General features: G+C 42.1%; 1 protein-coding gene and 1 non-coding gene across 2 annotated transcripts in view; one reads left to right on the forward strand and one right to left on the reverse strand.

The window, feature by feature from the left end:
- LOC125998565 (G-protein coupled receptor-associated sorting protein 2-like) overlaps positions 1–24,281 on the reverse strand; it is a 54,672-nt gene that overhangs the window by 26,217 nt on the left and 4,174 nt on the right. The window lies entirely within an intron of this gene.
- LOC125999767 (small nucleolar RNA SNORA51) lies at positions 17,982–18,114 on the forward strand. Its single transcript, XR_007492238.1, has one exon. It is a non-coding gene; the product is annotated as a small nucleolar RNA SNORA51 (small nucleolar RNA).

Below are 24,281 nucleotides of genomic sequence, written 5' to 3' on the forward strand. Positions count from 1 at the left end.
TATTTGTACTCTTGGGGCGGGAGCGGTGGCGCAGAAGTAGGGCGTTTTCCTTGCAAGCAGCTGACCTGAGACATATAGCGCAGTTTGATCCCCAGGCGTCCCATAGGGTCCCCCAAGCTAGGAGCGATTTCTGAGTGCACAGCCAGGAGTAACCCCTGAGTGTCACCGGGTATGGCCCAAAAACAAAATAAAAAAAATTGTACTTTTATGGCCGATTTTGACTTCCCCTTTAAATTTTCTTATTTCTCATAACTCTTAGTAAGTTTTACATTTTTATGTTTTATCTATTTCATGTAAACTCAAAAATATTAACACTTAAAATGATTTTTGTTTTTTTATTTTTTAATGTTTTAATTCATACCCATCAACGCTCAGGGGTTACTCCTGGCTCTATGCTCAGAAATCACTCCTGGCAGGCTCGGGGTACCATATGGGATGCTGGGATTCGAACCACCGTCCTTCTGCATGTAAGGCAAATGCCCTATCTCCATGCTATCTCTACGCCCCCCCCCATTTTTTTTTTTTTTTGGTTTTTGGGCCACACCTGGCAGTGCTCAGGGGTTACTCCTGGCTATCTGCTCAGAAATTGCTCCTGGCAGGCACAGTGGACCATATGAGTTGCCAGGATTCGAACCAACCACCTTAGGTTGTGGGCCATCTACTTGCAAGGCAAACGCTGCTGTGCTATCTCTCCGGTACCCCCCCAAATGTTTTATGACAGGTCAGACCTGATAATTAAACAAGTTCCAAGTATGAAATAAAACTTAATGCAACATACTTTAAATACCAAAGTTGATAGCTTATGTAAATGAGAATAGGCATTATATTTATATTATATTGTATTAATGAGCTGTTATTTATTGCATTAATGAGTTATTTTCATTGGTTAAACTCATATAGTAATCATAAAAGTTGACTTATTGTTTTATTTTCTCATAATTCAATTTGTTATTCCTTTAAGTTTTGTTAGAGCAAGCATTATGAAATCAATGTTATATACATGCCAAATGGGAGGACTAGTAGAACGAGAAGTGTGGGTATGAACTGGGGAAATTGATGAATAGAAGACCATACTGCTGGTGGGTTTGGTGCAACTCTATTATAAACAACTTTGTAAAGCACTGTGTCCTAATAAAAATAAAGTAAATAAGTAAAATGGGGAATGGAGAAATAATACAATGTATAGGGCACTTGCCTTCCATGTAGCTGCCTCAGGTTCAATCACAAAGATGCCATATTTCTCCAAGTCCCACTAGGTGTGATCCCTAAATATAGACTCATAAAACTTGAAACCCAACAAGTATAGTCCAAAAAATTAATAGTAATGTTTAACTTCAAATTATAATCCACATACATTTATAAGAAAAAATTTTGAAAAACTGCATAGTATTTCAAGTCATTTTTTAAAAAAGTATTTCCTAGATTTATTCACATTCAAGATGTCATTTGAATTTCTTTCAGGGGATCTCACAAGCAGTACTAAAGTTGTCTGAGTGACTCTTCCATACTCATTCTCATACTCACACTGCTGCTCAGATCCATCAGTGCTTTAAGTTGCTGAGGCTACCCTGGTTATGCTCAGGAGAACTAGGCAAGGTCTGATATGAACCCAAGGCTTGTCCCATAAGGTATGCACTCAGAACTTTGAACTATTTCCCTGACCTCATATGAACTTTCTAAATAGTAAAGAAAATCAAGTCTCTTTTTCATACCGTAATGCCAGAGTGATGAAAATTAACTATAAAAAGAAAGTTGGAAAAAATTACAGCTGGAAAGAAGAATATAAGCTAAATAATTCTGAGTCAAAGAAAAAAATGAAGACTAAAAAGATTCCCCCAAACAAACTGGAATGAAGACACAAACTATCAATCAAAATCAATGGCATTTAGCAAAAGCTAAGAGGGACGTTCATAGAAATAATGGTTTAAAGTGGGAAATAATAAAAAAGCTCAAGTAAGTACCATAATCACATGGCTTGAGAAAACAGAAAATGAACAATCACAAAGTAGAGTGCAAGAAATAAAAAGAAATTAAAATCAGAGGAGAAACTAGAAAGATAGGAAAATAGCACTGGGTTTGTAGCACTTGCTTCCATGAGAAAGGTCTAGGTTGAAGTCCCAGAAGTGCATAGATTCCTGAGCACTACTAATCTCCAAGTACAGAGCCAGGAATAGTCTCTAAGCAGTGCTAAGTGTGATTTCCCACCCATAAATCTTAAATGAAAGACATAAAATCAAGAAAAAATACGATGGGTCAATAAAATCAAGAGATTATTTACCTAAAGATAAGTAGGATTGTTCCTGGAGCTGAAACTGTACACTGTGGTCAATGAGGGACCACAGCCTTTTTAATAGCACTGCCCCAGCCCAAAGGCCCTGGTCCAAAGTTGCCACATCTGAAGTCTGTCCAACCTCTGACCCAGGTGTATTACACTATGGCAAGAACTGCCCACCTGGAGGTGAAACTGCACACTTCAGCCAGTTCAGGACCCCAACCTCTTTAAATGGTGCCCACCAGGAGCCCCTGGCCCAGAAAGTTGCCACATCTAACTTATGTTTAACCTCTGGCCAAAGGTGCTTCATGCTGTGGATGGGGAGCTAAAAATGCATACTTCAGCCAATTCAAGATTCTGGCTTCTTTAACTACATTGCACAATGCCCGCCTCCCCCGCCAAATTGCTGGCCCAGAAAGTCACCACATCTGACATCTGTCCAACTATTGACATCAAACTGTGAACAGAACCTGCACTCTGGAGCTGAAATACATACTTCAGCCAATTTGGGAACCCAGTCACTTTAAAGCCCATGTTCAAGCTCAAGTCCAAGAAAGTCATCACATCTGTTATCCAGTTGGCCTTGATGTAGGACTCTGTGGGCTGAACCTGGCCTCCTGGAGATGAATCTTCATACCTCAGCAATTAATGACCCTTGCCTCTTTAATTAAGCTGCACCTTCCCCCACCCCCAAGCCACTGGACCATTAAGTCCCTATATCTTACGTCCATCCAATCTCTGCCACAGGTGTATCAAGCTGTGGCAAGAACTGTCATCATGGAACTGAAACTGCAATTCAGCCAGTTTGGGACTTCAGCCTCTTTAATTTCACCTCCACCAAGCTCCACATTTGAAATCCATCCAAACTCTGAAACCAGATGTTTCACAATGTATGAGTGACCTGTCCTTCTGGAGCTGAAAGTACACATTTCAACCAAGTTGAAACACTGCCATTTTAACTGTGCCATCCCTAAGGCCTTGGTCCAGAAAGTATCCACATCTGAAGTCTTTCCAACCACTGACCCTAATGCATCACACTATGAGCAGGACATGCCCTACTGGTGCTGAAACTACACAATTTAGCCAGTTCCGGACCTAAGTCTCTTCAACTGCAACACACACACACACACACACACACATACACACACACACACACACAAAAGTCACTGGCCAGAAAGTGGTCATTACTGATGTTCATCTTCTATACCCATATACTTAGCAGGAACTGCTCTCATGTTAGATGAGTATATGCGCTTCAACCAATTTGGGACTCCAGCTCTTTAATTGTGATCCACTGGCAATTAAAACCCTAGCCTCTTAAAGAATATACTCCCAAGACCCTGACCAAGAATGTCTCCAATTTTTCAGTCAGTCCAACCTCTGATTCCAGATTATTCAAGCTCTGAGCAGGACCTACCCTCCTGGAATTGAAACGTTATACTTCAGTCAATTCACCCCAGCCTCTTTAATTGCATGGTCCCTATGCCCCTGGCCCACAAAGTCATCACATCTAATTATCTGTCCAACATCTGATCTGAGGTGCTTCATTCTGTGAGCTGGACCTGCTGCCCCCCTGGAGCTGAAGCTGCATACTTCAGTCAACTGAGGACCCCAGATGTTTTAGCTTCAATACACACACAAGCCACTGTCCAGAAAGTGCCTACATCAGATGTGATTGTTCATGTAATCTCTGAACCCAGGGGAGTCACAGTATGGCAGAAAATGAAACTGAAACTGTTCACTTCAGCCAATTCAAAACCCCAGCCTTTAACTCCAGTGGCCACAAGCCCCTGTCCAGAAACATGCCACATTTGAAATGTGTCCAAGCTTTGTCCCCAAGTGCATCATACAATCAAACTGACCACCTGGAGCTGAAAATGCACATTTCAGATATATTGGGAACCTAGTCTTTTTAAATTATGCCGCATCTACTCCAAAGCACAGACCCACAGTCATCAAGTCTGTCATCCAGCCAAAATCTAACCTGGCATATCAAGCTGTGGGTGGAACCTGCCCTCCTGGAGTTGAAACTGCACACTAGTCAATTCGGGACCTCAGCATCTTTAATTGTACCACACCCCACCCCAGAATTTTGCCAAAATTGACATCTGTCCAACACCTGACCCAGGTGCACCACTGTGGCAGGAACTGCCCTAATGGAGTTGAAACTGTGCACTTTGGCCAATTTGGAACTTCAGCCACTTTCCCTGTGCCCACACCAAGCCCCAAAGCCAAGCTATGGGAAGAACGTACTTTCCTGTAGCTGAATCTGCACACTCAGCCAATTCAGGTCCCCAGACACTTTAACTGTGCTCCCACTTAGCCACTAGAACACCAAATTTTCAAAATTAGACATCTGTCCAACCTCTGAATCCAGGAACCTTCACTCTGTGGATGGGACCTACCCTCCTGTAGCTGACACATTACATTTCAGCAAATTCAGATCCTAAGTGTCTTCAACTGCACCCTCCACTAAATCCTTTAGTCCTGAAAGTCACCATATCTGAAGTCTATCCAGCTTTTGACCCCAGAACATCAATCAGTAGAAAAGCCCTGCTCTCCTGGGGATGAAACTGCTACTTTCTGCCAATTTGGGACCCAGATTACTCATGTATCCCCTCCCTAAGCTCCTGGCACAGTAAATTGGCACATCTTGATGGGAACCTTATAATAGGCAGAAAACTTAGCTGAAATGCAGGGCCTTGTGACAGGCACAGAACTTTGCTAAAAGTAGGCAGCCTTGAGAAATAAATGTAAACATTTAAGATTTAAGGCTTGTACATAAACAAAGAAGGAACAGAAATTTGGTCCTGGGAAACTGAGTCTAAATTACGAGGTCCCTGTTATCTGTACATTCCAACCTGACTGAGATGGGTCCTGTTATCTGGACAATCTGGCCTGTTCAATGTATCTCTCCCCTATCGATATATTTACGAGTGGAACTATGCCTGTAAAAAGTCTATAAACTGGGCCTTGAGTTTCAATAAATGGAATTGGATTTGGATCTGACATCCTTTTCCCACTCTTGTCTGTTTCCGTGTCTGTCTTTGTCTGCCTGTCTCCATGTCTGTCTATGTGTCTTTGTGTTTGCGCGATCTCCCTCCAAGAAAGAATAACCACATCTTAATTGGCGTCCCTACAGGCAGGGGCACCCACACATCTGACTTCTGTCCAACTTCTGACCCCTACTCTGGATGCACCTTAAGTTGAACATGCCCTCCTTATATTGAAATTATACACTTAAGAGACAATTCAGGACTCCAGCCTCTTTAACTGTGCAGCTAACACCCCAAGGCCTCACCTAGAATGTCTCCACCTCTGAAGTTCTTCCACTCTCTGGCCACAAAAGCATCATGCTCTGGAAGGACCTGCCCACATGGACCTGAAATTGTAATTCCAGGCAACTCAAGATGCCATCCTCTTTAACCATGCAGCACACACCCTCCAAAAAAGAAAACACTTTTTTGGAGCTTACCATCTCTGGCCCCAGATGCATCACATTTTGGACAGGACCAGAAGTCGAAATTACGTATTTCACCAAATTCTGTACCCTGACCTCTTTAACCCTGCTCCAAGCCACTGCCATATCTAACTTTCCTCCATCCTCTAGACCCCAGTATGTAATAGTGTGACAGGAACTGCCCTATTGGAGCTAAAACTGAATACTTTAGCTAATTTGGAATCCATTCATTTATTGTGCCCCCACCACACTCCTGTGTCAGAAAGTCTACACATTTGAAATCTGTCCAACCTCTGACCACAAATACCTCATGCTGAGGTTGACACTTGCCCTCCAGGAGCTGAAACTGTGCACTTCAGCCAATTCAGGACCCCTAACTCTAAATGTGTCACCACCCCTCCCAAGTCCCTGGAGGAGAAACTACACACGTAAGTAGATCCAGAGCTACACTACACTGCCCCACACATTACCCTAGCACAGAAATTTGGCACATGTGACCTCAGCTGTGTCATGTTGAGGGCGGGATCTGCCCCCATGAAGCTGAAACTGCACATTTTTGCTAACTGAGAAACCCAAATTCTTTAATGTGGTGGTTGCCTCAACCCCCTGGCACAGAAAGTCTCCACATCTGAAGTCCTTCCAATGTCTGACCCCAGCTGCTTCATGCTATGGGAAAGATCTTCCTACCTATAGCTGAAACTGTGTATTTCATCCAATGTGGAACCAGTCTCTTTAACTGTGCTTCCTCCAAGCTACTAGCCCTTAAATTCTCCACATCTGAGTTCTGTCAAACCTCAGACCATATGTGTCATTCTGTGGGCTGGACCTGCCATCATAGAGCTGAAACTGCACAATTTAGCCAATTTGAGAACCTAGCCTCTTTAACTGTGCCAACCATAAGCCTCCCCAAGTCCCAGACTCAGAAAATCACCAGGTCTGTAATCTGGCCAACCTCTACCCACGATTCATAAGGCTGTGGACAAGACCTGCTCTTCTGGAGCCAAAACTGAACACTTAGCCAATTTGAAACACCTGCCTTTTTATTTCAATGCACCAACTTCTCCACTAAGCCACAGACCCAGAAAGTCACCCTATCTGGCCTCTATCCAACCTCCTGAGTTCAAGGGCATCACGCTGTGGCAGGAACTGCCCTCCTGGAGCTAACAATGAGCACTTTAAGGCAATTTGGAACTCCAGCATTTTAACTGTGCAGCCCCCACCTCCAAGACCCTGGTACAGAAAATTGCCATATCTGACCACAGGTGCATCACACATCCTGGAGATGAAAGAGCACAATTCAGCATAATTCAGCTTCTTTAACAGTGCTCACCCTAGCCATTGTCCCATAAAAGTCTCCATATCTAATGACCCTGTGAACAGGATCTGCTCTCCTAGAGCTGAAACTGTGCATTTCAGCCAATTCAGGACTTGGATGACACCAAAGTCTGTGGATGAGAAAATCTCCACATTTAAAATCTGTCCAACCTTTGACTCCAGTTACCTTAAGCTGTGAGACAGACTAGCCCACCTGATACTGAAACTGCACTCTTCAGCCAATTCATGACCCCAGACTCTCTAACTATGCTACCACACCCACCATGCCTCTCATCCACAAAATCATCACATTTGATGTTCCAACCTCTGACCCCAGGAGCAGTTCACTGTGGGAAGAACTGCCCTCATGAAGCTGAAATGTGTGCTTCAGCCAATTTGAAACTTTACCTCTTTACCTGCACCTCCACCAAGCCCACAACCCAGAAAGTCTCCACATTTGAAATCTATCCAAGCTCTACATCAGTGTGGTGGAACTGCCCTACTGGAACTGAAACTGGTCACTTCAGCCAATTTGGGAACTCTGACATGGCACTAGCCCAGAACATGGCCATATCTGACATTTATCCTAACTCTGAATCCAGGTGCGTTTCACTGTGGCAAGAACTGTCTTCATAGAGCTTAAACTGCATTTCAGCCAATTTGATCCCCAAGCCTCTTTAACTGTGCCCCCACAAACACCTACCACTTAAAGTACCCACATATGAAGTCCATTCAATCTCTAACCCCAGGTCACACTCTGGCCTGGACTTGCCCTCCTGAAAGCTGAAATTACATACTTCAGCTAACTGGGGACCCCATTTTGTTTAACTGTATTGCACAACCCTTTGTCTCTTCCACAAACCACAAAGTAGCCACATCTTGCGGCCCACCAGGGACCTCAATCCCGACCCGTGGGAGAGGCTTGGAGACCACAACAGTTATTCACGATTCACGAAGTGGATTCCAGTCTGAAAGAAAAGAGGGGTTTGGGAAGACAAGGAGACTTAAGGCGAAAAGCTCCGATCAAGAGTCCGTTTATTTGGGGAGGGGGATAGCCTTTTATAGTCAGGCCAAACAAACAGAAAGGGGCAAGGCATTCTTGGAATAATTGTAACTTTCCACAGGCACATCATGTTTTTTCAAAATTAACAAGGCTGTACATCACGAAGCTGGCATTCATCAATCATGAGGCCCATACCGTCTTAGAGCAACAAAGTATAAGATCTAATCTCTGCCCAGGCCCACCAGCTTCTATCTTTATGGGAACATCTTGGTGCCTGTGGTTGACTCCCCTAGCTCTGAGGAATGCAATGACTCCCCTTTTCTTTAGGTCCAAGGGCAAAGGCCACATCTTGCTAGCAGCTTAGGCTGGCAGCCTGCTAATTGTCACGTAGGCACTTTTGCTCAGACTTTCAGAGACTCCATTTTGATTTTAGTATAAAGGGCTTTTAGTCATGCCAAACAGTCTCCAACAACATCTGAAGTCCATCCGACCTCTCATCCCAGGTGTGCCACTCTGCAGCAGGGATTATACTTATGGATCTGAAACCACATACTTCGGCCAATTCTGGACCCTAGTCTCTTTCATTGAGATGCCCCAACCTCCTAGCCTCTGACCAAGGCTCCCCGGAATGCCCCTGGCCCAGAAAATCACCAAATCTGATATTGTTCCAACCTCTCACCCCAGTTGAGTTTTGCCTGCTATTTCCCTCCTGCAACTGAAATTGGGCACTTCAGCCAATTCTGGACTGCCTCTTTATGCTCACCCACTCAAGCAAGCCCCATGCCTAGATACTCAACACATCTGAGATGAATCCAATATATGACCCCAAAAGAATCAGGCTGTGAACAGGACCTGCCGTCCTGAACCTGAAAGTACATATATCAGCCAATGCTCCAACCTCCTAGCCTCTGACCAAGAAAGTTGCCAGATTTAACTTCTTTCCAAACTCTGACCTCAAGTGCATCACACTGTGGGTGGGAACTGCCCACCTTAAGGTGAAACTGCACACATCAGCCAATTCAAGACCCCAGACTCTTTAACTGACCTCAATCAAGCTACGAAAGTGTTAGTACCTGACTATTATCCAACCCCTAAACACAAGTGTTTCAGGCTGTGGGTGGGACCTGCTCTCTCTGGAGCTGAAACTACCCACTTCAGCCAATTTGAAACACCATCTTCTTTAACTGTGATGCCCAACTGCAAGTCCCTGGTCCATGAAGTCCCCACATCTGACTCCAGGTCTGTTATGCATTGGGCGGGACCTGCTCTCTTAAAGTAGAAATTTCAGTGTATTTGGCACCCTTGCTCTTTAACAGCACCCACCTTCACATCTCAGTCCCAGAAAGTACCCACATCGGACAACAGATGTATCATACTGTGGGAGGTACATGGAGCTGAAACTGCACTTCCGGCAATTCGGGACCCCCAAATCTTTAACTGTGCTAACTCCACAACGCCCTGGCCCTGAAAGATTACACATCTCAAGTTTGTCCCACAAGATCACAGGTTTGTGACCCTGTGGCAGGATCTCCCCTAATGGAGTTGAAACTTCACACTTCAGCCAATTCAAGACCACAGCCTCTTTAACTGCACTAGCCCGCCCACTCCTCATCCACCAAGTCCTCACATCTTTCCAACCCCTAACTCAAGTGTTTTACTCTGTTGGTACAATCTGCCTTCCTGGATCTGAAATTGTGCACTTTAGCCAATTTAAATCTGAAATTGTGCACTTCACTCTGCCTCTTAAATTGCTCAGCACCCACTGCCTTGGCTCTGGCTCATAAAGTGACCACATCTAACTTCTGTTTAATATATGGCATCATGTTGTGGACAGGACCTCCTATCCTAGAGTTGAAACTGCTCACTTCAGCCAACTGCGGACCCAAGTCACTTTAACTTCAGGGCCCCTGACAAGCCCCTAGCCAGAAAGTCAGCAGATCTGAAACCTGTCCAACTCTTTTTTTTTTTTTTTTTTTTTTTTTTGGGCCACACCCGGCGGTGCTCAAGGGTTACTCCTGGCTGTCTGCTCAGAAATAGCTCCTGGCAGGCACGGGGGACCATATGGGACACCGGGATTCGAACCAACCACCTTTGGTTTTGGATCGGCTGCTTGCAAGGCAAACGCCGCTGTGCTATCTCTCCGGGCCCCTGTCCAACTCTTGACCCAGGTTCATCAGGCTATGGATAACAACAGCTCTCCATGAACTGAAACTGCATTTCAGCAAATTCAGGACCCCAGCCTCTTTACCTGTGCTGCCTCTCCATCAAGCTCCTGTCCCAGAATGTTGTCAGGTCTACCAACTGGCCAACCTCTATCCTTGATGCATCATGCAGTGTACTGGACCTATCCTAATGGAGCTGAAGCTGTGCACTGCAGCCAATTTGGGGCACCTGCCTCTTACCCACAGCGTCCAAGCCCCTGGCCCAGACAGTCTGAATCCTGGTCTGTCAAGCTATGGTAGAAACTGCCCTCATGGATCAGAAACTGTGCACTCTAGCCAATTTGAGACTAAAATTTCCTTAAATGTGCTTCACCGAGCCCCAAAGACTTTCATATACACATATGAAATCTGTCAAACCTCTGACATTGGCTGCATCATGATGTGCTGGGATCTGCCCTCCTCAAGCTGAAACTGTACCCTTTAGTCAATTTGGGACCCCAGCATTTTAAACTGTGCTCCACCATCCCCCAAAACACTGGCCCAGAATTGCCATATTTAATGTCTGTCCAACCTCTGACATCAAGCTGTGGCAGGAACTGCCATCATTAAGCTGAAATTGTGCACAACAGTCAATTCGAGACACCAGCCTATTTAACTATGTCCCCAACAAGCCCAAAAGTCAAAAAGTCTCTGCATTTGATATCCATTCAAATTCTGCATAGCACTGCAGTCGGTGGAACTACCCTACTGAAGCTGAAACTGGGCATGTCAGCCAATTTGGGACCTCCGCTTCTTTAACTGCACCACAGCTACCAAGGCACTGGCACAGAAAGTGGCCACATCTGATGTTCTTTCTAACTCTGATCCTAGATGCATTACACTGTGGCAGTAACTTCCCTCCTGGAGCTGAAAACTGAGCACTTTAGTCAATTCCTGACACCAGCCTCTTTAACTGTGATGTGCCCCATACCATAACTGATGTCCTTCCAGCCAACCTCTGGCCCCAGGTGTGGCACACTATAGGCATAAACTGCACATTTCAGCTAACTCAAACCCAATCCTCTGTTACTCTTCTGCCCTCTCCATATACCTGGCAATACTACTGGCTGAAAAAGTTGCCATGTATGACATCTCTCTAACTTGTGACCCCAGGTACTTCATGCTATGGCAGGGACCTGTGTTCCTAAAGCTGAAACTACCCACTTTAGCCAATTGGGACCCCAGCATCTTTAACTATAGACCCCCAACAAGCCCCTACCCAGTAAGTCACCACATCTGAAGTCCATCCAATCTTTGACCCAAAGTGTACCAAAGTGTGGACAGAAATACTTTCTGGAACTGAAACTCTGCACTTTAGTCAATTTGTGTTCCCAGTCTCTAACTATGTAGCCAGCCCATTCAAGCCCCTGGCAGAGAAAGTCACCAAATCTATCAGCTGGCCAACTTTTACCCATAATGCATCATGCTGTTTGCCAGACTGCCCTACTGGAGCTGAAACTGCACTTCAGCTAATCTGAGCCCCAGCCTCTTTATCTGAATCGCATCCCCTGCCAAGACACTATCCCAGAAAGTACACATATGAAGTCCTTCCAACCTGTGAGCTCAGCTATGTCATGCTGTGTGTAGAGCCTGTCCTACTATAGCTGAAACTGAGCATTTCAACCAATTTGGGAAAACAGCCTCTTTAACTGTACCACACACACACACCCTCAAACCACTGGCCCAGAAAGTTGTCACATATGACCACAAGTGCATCATGCTTTGGGATGGATCTGTCCTCCTGAAGCTGAAACTGAGAATTTTAGCCAGTTCAGAATACTGGCCTCTTTAACTGTACCCTTCCACCAAGCTCTTGGACTATAAAAACTCCAAATCTAAAGTCCTCCAAACTTCTGACCCCACCTGTGGGTGATCCCTGTCTTACTTGAGCAGAAAATGTGCCCTTCAGTTAATTCATGAGTCACTGCACTTATGGCCACTGGCACTTATGGTTGCCACATCTGATGCCAGTTCAACCTCTGACACCAGGTGCATTACGCTATGGTAGGAACTGCCCTCATGGTACTGACACTGTGAACTTCAGCCAATTCAGGACTACAACATCTTAATTGCATCCACACCAAGCCCCCAAACCAGAAAATCTCCACATTTGAAATATGTCCAACCTATGACCCCAGCTGTATCATACCGTGGGGTGGGACCTACCCTATTGAGCTAAAACTGAGCAATTTAGCTAATTTGGGACCCTTGCCTCTTTAACTGAACATCACACACTCCCAAGAAACTGGCCCAGAAAAGTTACCACATCTCACATCTGTCCAACCTCTTCTTTCATGGAGCTGACACTGTGCACTTCTGCCAACATGGAACTCCAACCTATTTAACTATACCCCTATCAAATTACAAAGCCAGAAAGTCTCCACATTTTAAATACTTCCAAACTTTGACTCTAACTGAATCACTTTTTGGGTAGGACCTGCTCTTCTGTAGCTGAAATTGCACACTTCAGCTCAATCTAGACTCGAGCCTCTTTAACTGTACAGCCCTTACCTCCAAGGCCCTAGTTTAGAAAGTGGCCACATCTATCCAGAGGTGCATCACACTTTGGGTGGCACCTGCTCTCCTGGAGCTGAAAGTACACATTTCAGCCAATTCTAGACCCCAGCCTCTGTAACTGTACCCCTACTCCTAAGCATCTGGCCCAGAAAGTATCCAGATATGAAATACTTCCAACATTTGACCCCAGATGCATACTGGTATGGGCAGAACTACCCTACTAGAGCTGAAACTGGCCACTTCAGCCAATTAGAGACTCTAGGCTGTGTCAGACCCACCAATGTCTCTGTCCCAGAACGTGGCCATATAGGACATTCCTCCAAACTCTTTGTCCAATCTCTCCTGCTGTATGGAATTGTTATGTATCTCATCTTCCACAGCACCAAGTCTATTCTCAGCTTCTGATACCCTGTCCCAGAGCTTATCCATTTTGTCATTCACTTCGTTTACTGACATTTTCAGTCCTGTTAGTTGACATGTTATTTCAGTTTGGAGTTTTGTCATTTCTGCCTTCATATTTTCTTGGTTCTTATTAGTGTTCTGTTCAACTCGATCCATGGTTTCTTGGAGTCTGTTGAGCACCTTCCATATTGCTAGTCTAAAGTCCTTATCTGAGAGGTTGATTAGTTGTTCAGTCATTATCTGGTCCTCAGAATTGTCATCTTCATTCTCTATGTCTGATGCTGGCCTGCGTTGTTTCCCCATTGTCACACTTGTATTGTGGGTTTTTCTACGTGTTGTGGTGGTATTCATTGTCTATATGATGTAGGCAGCACACTCCTCTGGCTCCTCCCTTTCTGGATGGGCTGACTTGCCTCTAAGGGAGGGGAGTCCTCTGTGGATGAAGCCTTACACCGGGTCAAATCTTAGGCCCGAGCATGCAACAGAGAAGACAGTCCAGAGAGAAATGTTTGCTTCTGTGATATAGCGCCGTTCTTAGTGTGATTTTTCCTTCTTGTTGCAATGGAGTTCTTTCCTTAGAAAGAGTGCACGGCCGCGTAGCGAAGCGGAGCGGCCGTGCTCCTCTGAGCCTCTTTTTGCCCCACTCGCAAGAGTTTCACGCAAGAGGACAGTAGACAGACATAGACAGGTCACACTCACAGTCTTTCACAGCTGAGCCCCACTGGGCCGGTGTACTTTCGCGGATTTTCCCCGCCTGGTGTCACACACAGGGAGCCAGCTTTTGCAAAGGTTAGCCGGTTTTTATGCTCTGAAGTCCCTCCCTGAAAATGGCGTCTGGGCGAGCGAGGTTTCTGGAGCCTCTCCTTGCCCCACTCGCAAGAGTTTCACGCAAGAGGACAGTAGACAGACATGGACAGATCACACTCACAGTCTTTCACAGCTGAGCCCCACTGGGCCGGTGTACTTTCGCGGATTTTCCCCGCCTGGTGTCACACACAGGGAGCCAGCTTTTGCAAAGGTTAGCCGGTTTTTATGCTCTGAAGTCCCTCCCTGAAAATCCCAAACTCTTAATGTCCCAGGTGGGACGTGATGTGGCAGGGTCTTTCCTAAAGGAGCTGAAACTGTGCACTTCAGAAAAGTTGAGACTCCAGCCCATTTAACTTGACCCTCACCAATCCCCAAAGCCAGAAAGTCTCCACATTTGAAAACCTTCTAACTTCTGATCCTAGATGTGTCATGCTGTGGACAGGACCTGCTGTCCTGGAGCTCAAACCGCACACAAACTAATTTGGGACCCCTGGCTGTTTATGTGTGTGAACTCTCTCCAATCCCTGGATCAGAAAGTCATGACATCTGACTTCATATGCATCGTGTTGTAGATGGTACCTGCCTTTCTGAAGCTTAAACTGTGCATTTCACCAATTTGGGACCCAGGCCTCTTTAATTACACCTTTCGCAATTCCTCTGGCCCTGAAAGTCTCCACTTATGAAGTCCATCCAACCTCTGACTCTAGATGCTCTGAGCAACACCTGCCTTCTGGAGCTGATACTGAATACTTCAGCCAATTCTGGATCCCGGCCTCTAACTGCAACATCTCTAAGCCAGAAAGTTGCCACATCTAATGTCCGTCCAACCTCTGACCCAAGGTGCATCATACTGTAGCAGAACTGTACTCATGGAGCTAAAACTGTGTACTTTCGTCAATTCTAGATCCCATCCTCTTTAACTGATCCTCCCACACACCCCAAAAGCCTTTGGCCCAAAATGTCACCATTTCTGACATTTTTCCAATTTGTGACACAGAATCATGCTATAGGCTACACCTTCATTCTGGAAGCTGGCACTAAACACTTCAGCCGATTGGAGCCGATAGCCTCTTTAACTGCAGGACACTCATGAAGCCCCTGGCCCAAAACTTACCACATCTGAAGTCCACTGAACCTTTGATACCTGCTATATCATGCTACGGACAGGAACAGGCCTCCTGGAGCTGTAACTGCACTTCAGCCAATTCAGGACCCCAGTCTCTAACTGAAGTCCTTGCCCCTCTACCAGTCCATGGCCAGGAAAGTCACAAGATCTTTCCAAACTTTGACCCCAGGTGTATCACCCTGGGCAAAAAATATCCCCTGGAGGTGAAACTGCACACCTCAGCCAATTGAGAATAATGGCTTTTTAATTGTACTGCCCACTGCCTGAGATCCAGGCCCATAAAGTCTCCACATCTGACCCCAGGTGTGTCGAGCTTTGGGCAAGGCCTACCCAACTGGGGTTGAATCTGCACATTTCATCCAATTCGTGACAGTAGCCACTTCAACTGTGCTGTACCTCCAAAACCGCTGGTCTAGAAAGTCACCACATCTGACGTCCTTTCAACCTTGACTTCAGTTGTGTCACACTGTGGCAGGAATTGACTTCATGAGCTGAAACTTTGCACTTTGACCAATTTGGGACCCTAGTTTCTTTAACTGTGCCCCCCAACCCCCTGGTCCTGGATATCTCCACTTCTGAAGTTCATTCAATCTCTGACCATAGGTGTGTCATGCTGTAGGTGACACATGCCCCTCTTGAATAAAGTGCATAATTCAGCTAATTTGAAACCATAGCCTTTTTAAATGTATTACAACTTCCAAAGTTCCTGTCACAGAAAGTGGCATATAGGATGTCCACATCCCAGCTGCATCACAATATGGACAGGACTTGCCCTTCTAGAGCTGAAACTTACTCTTCAGCAATTTGTGATCCCTGCCACTACCTGGGCAGAGAGTTGCCATATAAGACCCCAAGTGTATCACACTGTCGGTATGAGTTGCCCTTCTTGAACTGAAATTGCTCACTTCAGTCAATCTGAGACCCCCAGCTTCTTGAACTGTGCTGTTTCCCCAAGTCCCTGGTCAAGAAAGTTGCTACATCTGATGCCTGTCCAACTCAGATGCTATATGCTGTAGGCAGAATCTGTCCTCCTGGAGTTGAACCTATGCATTTCAACCTATCAGGTTCCCAGCCTAGTTTAATCATACTGCCTGCATTGTCAAGCTCCCCAGGCCTAGAAAGTCGCCAAATCTTATGTCTATCCAACCTGACTCCAGAAGTGACATACTAGAGGTGGGACCTGCCCTATTGGAGCTGACACTGAGCTCTTCAGCCAATTAGTGACCCCTGCCTGTTGAACTGCCCCAAACCAGAAAGTGGCCTGGAACTCTAACTCTGCACTTTAGCATCCATATGAATACTTTCCTAATTATTTTCTATTTATGGGTAGATGGGATGTAGCATCCCTGCCTCAAAACTTGACTAAACCAAGAGATTAACTTGTTGATAATTATTTTCTAAGCAAACTCTACATGGTAAGTCAAACTCTACATGGTAAGTAACAGCTCTACATGGTAAGTAAAATATTATGAAAGTCAGACCTATTAGTAGTTGCTAATTAACAGAAACAATTCTACAGATCATTTCTCAAATAATGTTGAATCTAAAACTTCACTATTATCACCCACAGAACACAAAGAACTATGGAGAAATTAAAGAACTCAACTGCTGTCATAGAGAAGGAGAGACTCCTTGCAAGCTTATCAAAATACTTGAGCTTAGTCAATGAGGAATTAAAATCAACACTCAATGCACTGGCAAGAGAAATTAAAGAAGTACTAACCAGCAAAATGCAGCAATGCATGGGCAAGAAATTCAACCAACCCAAAAGTACAAATTTTCATGCAAATAGAACTGAAGGAGCTAAAGAACACGCTGGCAAACCATAGTAGAGTGAGAACTATATGAAAGAACTTGAAGAATTACAAGCCAGAACTGATAGGGAAATTAAAAAAGAAGCGAGACAAAAGGATGGAAGAAAATGTAAAGTACTTCATGATCAAGAGGAATAATTCTCTAAATATAGGAATACCAGAAGGTGAGGATAAAGGGAAAAAGGTAAGAATGGTAGTGAGAGATACAATAGCAGAGAACTTCACCACTCTCTGGAAGGTTTTCAGCTGTGCAAATTCTAGAGACCCAAGAAGTACAACAAAAAGACTCAAAAAACAACAAAAAAGACTCACGCCACATCAGAAAGAATGAGAACAAGCAGTGCTGGTGGGGATGTGGAGAGAAAGGAACACTATTCACTGCTGGTGGGAATTCTTTGTGGAAAGCAATATGGAGATTTCTCCAAAAGCTGAAAGTTGAGCTCCCATATGATCCAGCTATATCACTCCTAGGGATATATCCTAGGAACACAAAAATACAATACAAAAACCCCTTTCTCACACCTATATTCATTGCAGCGTTGTTTACAATAGCCAGACTCTGGAAACAGCCTAGATGCCCCTCAATAGATGAATGGTTAAAGAAACTATGGTACATATACACAATGGAATATTATGCAGCAATCAGAAGAGATGAAGTCATAAAATTTTCCTATACATAGATGTATATGGAATCTATTATGCTGAGTGAAATAAGTCAGAGGGAGAGGGATAAAAACAGAATGGTCTCACTCATCTATTGGTTTGAGTAAAATGAAAAACATTTGTGTAATGATTCTCAGAGACAAAATAGAGGACGACTGGAGGATCTAGCTCCTGACACAAAGCTCACCACAGGGATCGTTTAGTGCAGTCACAGAAATAATTACACTGAGAACTATCATAACAAAATGTGACTGAATGAGGGAAGTAGAAAGCCTGTCTAGAGTACAGGCCTGTGTGAGGTGGGGAGGAAGGACACTTGGGATATTGGCGATGGGAATTTTGCACTGGTGACGGATTTTATATATTTATATATTAAAAAATCAAAAAAAAAAGAAAAGATAAGGCCTCCCAATTCTTACCACAGGCTGTGTTCTTTGCACTGACTGTACAGAAAAAGGAGGTACAGTAAATGTACCCCATATACACCTCAAGCCAGGCCCTTTGCCTGGTCTGTATTATGAATTGGGGGCCAAAAATAGACTTAAATAGAACAACACCAAGATAAATAGTAATCAAAATGGCAAAAACCAAAGAGAGTTCTGAATTTCTTATGGTAATATGCAAGAAGAATATAATATAATGGAAAGAACATAAGATTTACAAAAGACTTTCCACGTGAAATGATCTAGGCAAAAGAAACAGTGGCTCTATTCAGAATACTGAATACAGAATACTGAAACTTTGAATCTTGTTTTCAATACCCAGAAAATCTCTCATTAGGTGGAAGAAATACAAAGATTCTCAGACAAAAACGACATGACAAAGTCACAATATCCAAACCAGATCAAAATAAACTTTTGAAAGATCACTTACATTATCCAAATAAACAATTATAGAAACAACAACCCTACACAATAAAATGGCACAATATCTATATGTCAGTAGTATCCTTGAATGTCAAGGGCTGAGCATTCCAATCAAAAGACAGTGTTAGGGTGGGTAAAACATTCATTTGCTCTTCACAGGAACAAATCTAAAAATCTCAGGAAGACAGAGCTAGGCTTAGAGTAAAAGGATGCAAAACTATTACACAAGACACTGAAAACAAAAGAAAGCTGGGACAGCCATACTTATATCAGACCAAATTGCTTTCAACCTCTAGGAATAAATAAGAGACAAAAATGAACAATAGTAATTGATCAAATGAACAGTAGAGCAAGAAGTACTAACTCTAATCAGCATATGCACCAAATGTTGGGTCATCAAAGTTTGTAATGCTTTTGGGTCACAAGCCTGCAGAAACACAAGGATGGAAGTGTGATAACAGTGGGAGATTTCAATATGCCACTCTCTGGTTAGATCCACTAAACAAAATATCAGTAAGGACATAAGAGCCCTAAAAAAGAAACTAGAAGAGCTGCAACTAATGGATTTATACAGGGCCGTCCATCCTCAAAAAGTTAAACACATGTTCTTCTCTAGTGCACACGAAACATTCCCTAGTTCTCATTTTATGACATAAGTCTAGCTTACAAAAATTCACAAACATAAAACCATTCCAATCTCCTATCAGACCACAGAGAGGATACAGAGATAGAAACTGATAATAAAAAAGATGTGGAAAACTATACACCTAGATATTGAGTAACATACTGCTTAACAACAGCTAGATCATAGAAATATATCAAGGAAGAAATAAAAAGATTCCTTGAGACTAATGATAAATGAAGAAACTAGTTACCAAAATATTCAGAACGAAACAAAGGCAGTAATTAGGGGAAAATTCCTAACAATACAGGACTACATAAAGAAAGAAAAGGATAAAATCCACAACACAACCCAAAGGCACATGTTAAGTATCCAGAGAACCAATAACAAAGGAACAAAAACACAAATAAAAGAAAATAAATAATAAAAACCTCAGGAGAAAGCAATGATACAGAAACAAAGAACAAATGAAACCAGGAGCTGGATTGTTTAGAAAATAAACAAGATTGGGGCCGAAGAGATAGCATGGAAGTAGGGCATTTGCCTCGCACACAGAAGAACAGTGGTTCGAATCCCGGCATCCCATATGGTCCCCCGAGCCTGCCAAGAGCGATTTCTGAGCATAGAGCCAGTAGCCTGAGCGCAGCTGGGAAAAACCAAAAAAATTTAAAAAATAAAAATAAATAAACAAGATTGACAAGCCATTGGCAAGACTCACAAGGGAAAGAGAGAAAATGTGGAAATAAATCAGTTCAGAAATGAAAGGAAGAAAATTACAATGGAACCCCCAGAAATCCAAGACATCAAGAGAGCTTACCATAAACAACCTTACTCTTTTAACCTAAAGAATACAGAAGAAATGGACAGATTTTTGGAAACAAATAATCTCCCAAACTAAATGAGGAAGGAGATAGTCAATCACAAGTCCAATTACAAGCAAGGGAATTGAAACAGTAATAAAGAATTTCCTCAAGAATAAAAGTCCAGGCTCAGAGGGGTTTACAGGTGAGTTTTATCAAACATTCAGAGAAGATATACTGCCAATGATCCTTAAACTCTTCCCAAATTTTGAAGAAATGAAAACTCTATCTCACACCTTCTAAGATGCTAACATTAAGCTGATACCCAAAGCTGACAGAGATAGTGCCAAAAGAAAACTACAGACTAATCTCCTTTATAAACATTGATATAATAATCCTCACTCAACAAAACCTTAGCAAACCAAATTCAGCACAACTAGAAAATCATGCATCATGATCAAGTAAATTTTATCTCAGGGATGCAACAATGGCTCAATATATGCAAATAAATTAACATTGGACACCACATCAGTAAAAGGAAAGATAAATCATATGTTCATATCAATTAATGGAGAGAAAACTTTTACAAGATCCAATATGTATTCATGATTAAAACCCTAGGAAAACGTGACTAGAAGGAAACTTCCTCAGGCTAGTGGCAGTTATCTATACAAATCCCAGAGTCAAAATTATTATTATTTTTGGTTTTTGGGTCATACCCAGCAGCACTCAGGGGTTACTCCTGGCTCTATGCTCAGAAATCGCCCCTGGCAGGCACAGGGGACCATATAGAACTCCGGGATTTGAACCACTGTCCTTCTGCATGAAAGGCAAATGCCCCACCTCCATGCTATCTCTTCAGCACCATCAAATTTATTTTTAATGATGAGAAGTACAAGTATTTACTGGCACAAAGCAAGGTTGTCCATTGTATTCACTCTTATTCAACACAGCATTAAAATTCCTAGAAATAACAACCAGACAAGAGAACAAAATAAAAAAATTCACGTTGGAAAATAAGAAATAAAACTATCTGTATTTGAAGATAACATAATGATATGCATTGAAGAGCCTAAAGAGTCCATACAAAAAGTTCCTAGAAACAAAAACTTAATACAGCAAAATTGCTGGCTGCAATGTCAATACACAAAAATTAATTGCATTCCTTTAAACAAATAATGACTCAGAGTAGAAAGAGATAAAAGAGTATCACATTTAAAATACTGTCAAAAATATCAAGTACCTAGGAATCAACTTAATAAAAATGGTGAGGATCTATAGCATGAAAACAACAAAAATAATTTTAAAAGAAGTTTTAGATGACCCAAAGAAATGAAAAAATATTCTATGTTCATGGATCAGCAGAATCAATGTTATTAAAATGTCCTTTACTCCTAAACTACTATATAGGTTCAGTGCAATCCCTATCCAAATTTAGACATTCTTCATGGACTTAGAACAGTCAATTATAAAGTTTGTGTGGAATCATAAAAGATTCTGGGTAGAAAATACCATACTAAAAAAAAGAAACTGGGAGGTACCTCATTACCTAACTTAAAGCTATACCACAAAACTATGAAGATCAAAAGAGCATAGTATTGGAACAAAGATAAACTTTCTGTCCAAAAGGTCAGAATAGAATATCCAACAACATCCAAGTATATGGTCAACTAACTTTTGACAAAGGAGTTCAGTACATGAAATGGAATAAAGATAACCTCTTCAAGGAATGGTGTTGGGAAACTGAATAGCCATGTCTAAGAAATTAAGTGGAGCCGGGCAGTGGCGCTAGAGGTAAGGTGCCTGCCTTGCCTGCGCTAGCCTTGGACGGACCGCAGTTCGATCCCCCGGCATCCCATATGGTCCCCCAAGCCAGGAGCAACTTCTGAGCACATAGCCAGGAGTAACCCCTGAGCATCACCGGGTGTGGCCCAAAAAAGCAAAAAAAACAAACAAACAACAAAAAAAAAAAGAAATTAAAGCTGTATTTATATCTCACACTTTACACAAAAGTTAACTCAGTGTGGGTCAAAAACCTTGTGATCAGACCTGAATCTATAAAGTACACTAAGTAAAACATGCAAACTGCTCCAAGACCTAGATCGCAAAGGAGTATTCAACAATATGCAAATGGCAAATGGTATAGAACACATGAGATCACATCAAACTAAAAAGATTTTGTATGGCAAACAACTATTATGAATATTATATGCTAACAAATTGGATAGCTTAGAAGAAAGCCCAATGCCAGTTAAATTTTCTAAACAATTCCACCATGTAGTTAAAAATTTATCAAACATACTTAAAATCTGAAAAAGAAGGCAACCTGAAAATGAATCACCTTCATACCAAAATCTGGAAGAACAAATAATCAAAGTAGAAAAATTATAATAAAGTATGTCTAGTGAATATCTACAGAACTTAAAATTCTAGCAAACCAAATGTAACAGTATGTTAAAAATCATACATTAGGGCTGGAGCGATAGCACAGCAGTAGGGCCTATATTTGCCGTGCATGTGGCTCGGGACAGACCCAGTTTCGATCCCCGGCATCCCATATGGTCCCCCTAGCCTGCCAGGCTCTATATCTGAGCACAGAGCCAGGAGTAACATTTGATTGTTGCCGGGTATGGCCCGAAAACAAAAAAGTAAATAAATAAACCATATACAAGAATTACATTCTTATCCTTGAGATTACCATATACATATTAATAATATAAATATAACATAATGAAGAATATAAATAACATATATAACATTACAAAATGAAGAATAAAAATACAGAAAAATCATTTGTCAAATTTTAAAATCCTTTCATATAAATTGAATAAATTTTGTATATATGGAATAAACATAATAAAATCATATAAAAAGCCCATACCTGATACTAAGGCAAAAATAATAATTGTTAACTATAATATAATAGTAAAAATGAGAGCTTTTTGTTGAAGATCACAATCAAAACAAAAGTGTCTACTTTCAGTACTACTATTGATTATAGTTACTGTAAACCCTAGTCAGAGAAATTTGGTACAAAATTAAATAAATATATTGAACTCTGAAATAAATAAACTGTCCCTGGACATGAAATTATATTACTTACAGACAAAACATTCTTAGAGAAAATTCTAAGGACTTAACCAAAACAATGTTGGAACTAATCAACATATCCAGTAATACACAGTAACATACATAGTAATACATAGTCAACATGGGAAAAATAGCTAACTATCTGAAAAGAAACTGCAAATTTCCCAAATTTAATAGCATCAAAATAAATATATTTAGTAATAAATTCAGTTAAAGAGGTAAAAATGTGCACTGAGAACAATGACATTAACCAAAAATTTTAAGAAAAAAATGAAAATATGTTTATTCTTGGATCAGAATTTTAAACATTTACATTTTATGCTACCCAAGTGGACCTATAAATTCAAAGAAATCTCTGTCAAAATTCTAAAGTAGGAGCCAATAAAACAGCAGATCCTAAAGCAGGTTTGATCCTGGTACACAACAGCATTGCCAAGGTAACCTGGGAATTACTGGCACTGCAGAGCCCAAACAGCATTAAATGTTTTGGCCCTTGGGCTTCAACCAAGGAAACACCTGATCTACAATCATGGCTGGGTCCCTGGATTGAGAATTACTGGGAGGATGCACCCTAAAATTCTAAAGAAATATTAATAGACAGTAAAAACAATACTAATATTGATAAAGTAACTACAGAAAACTGAATAACTAACGCAAGTTGAAAAACTGGAGGCATCACACATTCAGATTGCAAAGTTAATTATAGCAATTATATAACTAAATCACAATTGTGCACAGTCGCATATACCCATGAAACAGAACCAACGACCCAGAAATGAAATCATCCACAAATAAGCAAATAATTTAATACTTGAACATAGAAACAAGAATCTTCAAATGGGAAAAGAAGATCTTCAAAAAATGATACTGAAGCACTGGGAAAAAGAGCAGCATTGTGGTCCTTGTGGGAGAAAGGTGGGTACACTTGCGATGGGTATAGTGTTGGAATTATGTGTATGGGAATTCACCAAAGACAGTACTGAATATCACAGATCTTTAGGCAACAAAACCAAAATTTTGGGGGTCACTCCTGGCTCCACACTCAGAATTTGCTCCTGGCAGGCTCAGGGGACCATATGGGATGCTGGGATTCGAACCACTAACTTTCTGCACGCAAGGCAAATGCCTTACCTCCATGCTATCTCTCCAGCCCCCAAACCAAATTTTAATAAAGTCTTGAACAACAACCAAAAAAACTTGACTTTATGCAAAAGACTTTATACTATTTTACATTGGTCTTAAATATAAACTAGAAATATATTGAAGATTTAGTGCCAGACCAAAAACTTCAAGGCTATGGAGAAAAAGTTCCTTAATATTCATC

The sequence above is a fragment of the Suncus etruscus genome, chromosome X, assembly GCF_024139225.1.
Source record: "Suncus etruscus isolate mSunEtr1 chromosome X, mSunEtr1.pri.cur, whole genome shotgun sequence".
Lineage (NCBI taxonomy): Eukaryota > Metazoa > Chordata > Mammalia > Eulipotyphla > Soricidae > Suncus > Suncus etruscus.